The sequence below is a fragment of the Palaemon carinicauda genome, unplaced genomic scaffold (genome assembly GCF_036898095.1).
Source record: "Palaemon carinicauda isolate YSFRI2023 unplaced genomic scaffold, ASM3689809v2 scaffold42, whole genome shotgun sequence".
NCBI classification, from domain to species: Eukaryota; Metazoa; Arthropoda; class Malacostraca; order Decapoda; family Palaemonidae; genus Palaemon; species Palaemon carinicauda.
Window position 1 is genome coordinate 275,001 of NW_027171673.1, and position 5,000 is coordinate 280,000.

The window sequence follows — 5,000 nt, forward strand, 5'->3', positions numbered from 1 at the left end:
TTGAGAAAGGCGGTCATTCCTGGTGAGAAAGCCTAACTGCAATGAGCAGATAGCCTCGTTATCTCGAAAGCCAACGTTTTGCTAAACATATGAATTAACTGATTCTTTTAGATGTCACCAGACTAACAAAAAAAAATAGTTTTCATTGAGAGGTCCTTAAAATGAAGATGAAAGCAAGTGCTCAAGCTTGTCATTCATAAGGAAATTCAGGATTGAATCCAGGATCCAAGCTGGTGAATCCTGGTTGTTTGATGCTTCAAACAAGTTGAGAAGTTCCTGTAGGACTTTATCAATCGAAAGGTCCAAGATACTGTGTCTGACAACAGTCGCTAACACACACCTGTATCCCTTGATGGAAGAGGATGAACAAATGAGCTTCCTTCGAAGGTAAAACAGGAAGTCAGCAATCTGAGTTGTAGAGATACTGGAAGAGAAAAACAGAGTTGACTCTGCACCATTCTCTAAAGCTTCCCATTTGGATTGATAAATCCTGATGGTAGAAGTTCTTATTGCACTTGTAAAAGACTTAGCTGCTTCTTTCGAAAACGTCTAGATCCTGTGAGGTTTCAAAAGGCTGAAGGTAGCCAGAAGAAAAGCTTGGAGACTAGAAGGGTAACTTTCCAAGAGAGGTTGTCTGAGTAAAACTACTCTTAATGGAAGACTTCTAGGAGAGTCCACCATCCATTCCAGTATCTTTGTGAACCATCCTCTTGAGGGCCAAAAGAAGGCCACTAAAGTCACCTGATCCTTTCGTGTGACACAAACTTTTAAGTCACCTTGTAAGGAAATAGAACAAGGAAAACGTACACATCCAGATTGGACCAGACTAATAGGAAAGCGTCTATGTGGACTGCTTCGAGATCTGGCACTGGAGAGCAGTAAGATTCTAGTCTCTTTGTTAAGTCACGAATAGGACTATACAAGAACGACACCAAAGTCGCCACAGATTCTTGCAGATTTCTCGATGGAGTGTCCATTCCCCAGCTGAGACTGTTCTTCCAGAAGTTCTCTTTTTTAAAGAACCTTGTTAGAAGGAATACATTCTTCTCCTTAGCCCAGATGAGAAGACTCCTCTCAGTCCCGAAAAGGAACCTCGAGTTGGTTCCGTCTTGCTTGGCGATGAAAGCCAATTATGTGGTGTGATCGGCATAGACCTGCACCACTTTGTTCCAAACTGACCCTTCAAAGCTTTTTGAGAGCCAACTGGACTGTCAACAGTTCCTTTGGGTGATGAGGAAGCTCTTCTGATCCTCTGTCCAAAGTTCCGAAGCTTCCAACTGTCTAGTGTTGCTCCCACCCCGAAACCGAGGTGAGGAGACACAACACAAGGTCTAAGATCCTCTGTTCAAAAGGGGTGACCTTCCGGAAGTTTGACTGGATCGAACCACCACTGAAGGCAACTTCTTATAGCATCCTAGAAGAGAAGCATATCGACTCAAGACCTTCTCCTTGTCCCAAAATGATTGAGGTTGAAATGGAGAGAATAAAGATAACTCACATAAGGATCATAGCTTCTAGCTTCTGACTGGCCAGGAATCGAACCCTGGTCCAGGGAAACTAGGATGAACAGTGACATAACAATGGTCACCAAGAAAGAATCAGTCTTCCCAGGGAAAAAAACCCCTCCCTATGAGGAGAGGTTTCCCAACACACTCATCCGCTTCCTCGCAGAACACTTCTGTATCTTAGAAAGATTGCAGTTTCAAGAAAGCTTGCTCCGTTCTAAGAGGAGACGTAAAAGCCCGAAAAAACTTGACTCTGAATCACCATCCTTAAATAAAGTATTTTTTGTGATGGTGTCAGAAGATCTAACGGAAGTAGTGATGTTGTGTTTATCAGGATACATGTATTTAAGGTCCTGACTCTTGGCGTCAAGGAAACCCAGATCACTGCATATGTCGCCGCGTTGTGCTAAGGCTAGATGCTCGATAAAAAACTTTCGTGATCAAAGAGATCGGAACTAAGGCGTCCTTGATCTCGACATTCGATTCGACTAGTGTCACTACGAAGTCCGAGGTTCTCATGTTCAATGTCATGCCTACTTCAGGATCTCCGACGTCGAGCGTCCTGTAAGACGTGGCGCCGAGCGTCCTGAAAGACGAGGCGGTGAGCGTCCTGTAAGATGTGGCGCCGAGCTTCCTGTAAGACGTGGCGCCGAGCTTCCTGTAAGACGTGGCGCAGAGCGTCCTGAAAGACGTGGTGCCGAGCGTCCTGAAAGACGTGGCGCCGAGCTTCCTGTAAGACGTGGCGCCGAGCTTCCTGTAAGACGTGGCGCCGAGCGTCCTGTATGACGTGGCGCCGAGCGTCCTGAAAGACGAGGCGGTGAGCGTCCTGTAAGACGTGGCGCCGAGCTTCCTGTAAGACGTGGCGCCGAGCTTCCTATAAGACGTGGCGCAGAGCGTCCTGAAAGACGTGGTGCCGAGCGTCCTGAAAGACGAGGCACCGAGCGTCCTGTAAGACGTGGCGCCGAGCTTCCTGTAAGACGTGGCGCCGAGCTTCCTGTAAGACGTGGTGCCGAGCGTCCTGTAAGACGTGTTGCCGAACGTCCTGGAAGGAGTGGCACCGAGTGTCCTGTAAGACGTGGCGCTAAGCGTCCTGGTGTCAGAAGAGACTCGTCTAGTTGACAGGAATACTCAATTCTTCTGAAAGGTTCAAGGTTATCTGAAAATCCTTCATGAAGATCGTAAGAAAGAGCTCTGATAAATCAATTGTCCAGATACAGGGAGGCTCTGATGTCTCTTGAGTGCAGTATTCTGCTACATTTAGCAAAAGTTTAAATGCAAAGGCTGCCTCTTAAACTCCTCTCTAGAACTGTGAGAGAGATCTATTGGAGCTAAAACTAAAGGAGGTTTTCCTATGAAAGGAAATTGTAATCCTCCTCCAGAAGATGTACTGACTAAAGGTCTGCTCCCCTCTTCTCCCAAGATTGCCGGAATTTATGTAGTCTGGCTCTACTGCCTGAAGGCGAAAACAGTCTGACTCTGCTTCGCCTTGTGACCAGGCTGACATGAGACTTTAAACAGTTCATGATTTCGATGTCTCCATGGAGAACTTTGACTTCTGAACGAAGGCATTGAGAGTAGTTACATCCAGGACCGGATAAAAGCCTCCCTCTCCCAAAAGAGAGACATTTGATGTTGCAAAGTCTGTTTTGCAGAGAGGTCTTATCAGAGTAACTAACAAAGGAGGTTTCACTAGGAAAAAGATTTTGCATCCATCCTAAAGGAATAGCATGGACCTCAAAGTTATCCTGCCCCATTGGCTGGATCCCTTAAGAGATTCAGCGATCCACCCAGGGGGCTGTAAAAATCTCTGTGGGGCTGCCACAAGGTCCTCGACCTTAACGTGGTTAGACCTCCACCCTTGCTATCCTGGAATACCTGATAAGGAAGCTGGCTTCATAGGTTTATATGTCTCATTTACCTACATTCCTTGAGAGACTTAGCAATCCACCCAGGGGGCTGTAACAGTCTCTGTGGGGCTGCCACAAGGTCATCAACCATAACGTGGCTAGACCTACACCCTATATGACATATCTGTTTTAGACGTTGTTATGACGTTGTTACGGTTTTAAGAATGATTTATTGTTAAATTATTCTCATCATTTATCTATCCCCTTATTTCCTTTCCTCACTGGGCTATTTTTTCCTATTGGAGCCTTTGGGCTTAAAGCATCCTACTTTTCCAACTAGGGTTGTAGCTTGACTAGAGAAAATAATAAAGATAATCTTGTACCTCCGATACAAGATCTAGAGGCCAGGTTATTCAGAGGAAAAAAGAAAGCTGTCTTTCCTTGGTGCTTCTGAGACTCTAAACAGTCTCCCACCATCCTTAAAGCTTCATTGATGACCACATGTAAATTCAGAGGGTGGCGAACGTGGAGCAACAGGCATAAAATAATTTGGAAACTAATCATGAAAACTTTCATGAGTTTCTAAATCAACTGAATGACGAAAGGAATAAGGATCTTCTCCTTCTGAGAATCTCAAATTCAACAGGAGAAAAGTGATCACCAATGTCTTCTACTGACAAAGATCTTGTAAGACGTGACGCCGAACGTCCTGAAAGACGAGGCGCCGAGCGTCCTGAAATACGAGGCGCCGAATGTCTTGAAAGATGTGGCGCCGATGGTCCTGAAAGACGTGGCGCCGAATGTCCTGAAAGACGTGACGCCGAACGTCCTGAAAGACGAGGCGCCGAGCGTCCTGAAAGACGAGGCACCGATCGTCCTGAAAGACGATGCGCCGATCGTCCTGAAAGACGTGGCGCCGAGCGTCCTGAAAGACGTGGCGCCGAGCGTCCTGAAAGACTTAGCGCCGAGCGTAAAATGATCTTCATTACGTCACTCGGCGCGTTCAGTTCATCAGAGGGTTATCATGGCCGACTGGCGCTCTGGAACAAAAACCGTGTCTATGTTGGTTCGTAAGCATTATAGTATTGCTATTATTAGCAAATGTGATGCAATGCAAGACTCTAACAGCCATGTTAGTAGCTTAACGTCCAACGCTCTTTGCTTTCCCATGGCAAGGTCGAGCATTCTTGGGAACGTCAACAGGAACGCTCGAGAGGACGTCTGCTTGTGAGCTAACGCCTCTCGTTTCCTTTGGCCAATCGACATTCCTTCTCCCAGGGGTTGGGGAGCTTGGAAGAGGTCTAAAGCTAGGAAAAAACGTCCACTGTGCTGAATAAATTCGCTGCACTAATTTAGCACTGACGCTTGCACTTTTAACTCTTACACAAAAGACCATAATTAGTCCTGCCCGTTGTGATAGATCTTTCTCTACTGCCAAGGGCTTGAATGAGACTGCAAAATCGTTTCTAGTTCTTGCTATATAAGAATGTAACAAAATATTTTTTACAAAATATTACCCTGATATTTTCAGTGTAAATAAATGTTTGAACACACTTACCCAGTAGTTACATATAACTACCGGTAAAGATAAATGTTATACATACTCACCCGGTAGTTATATATAACTACCGGGAAAGTTACATGTTAT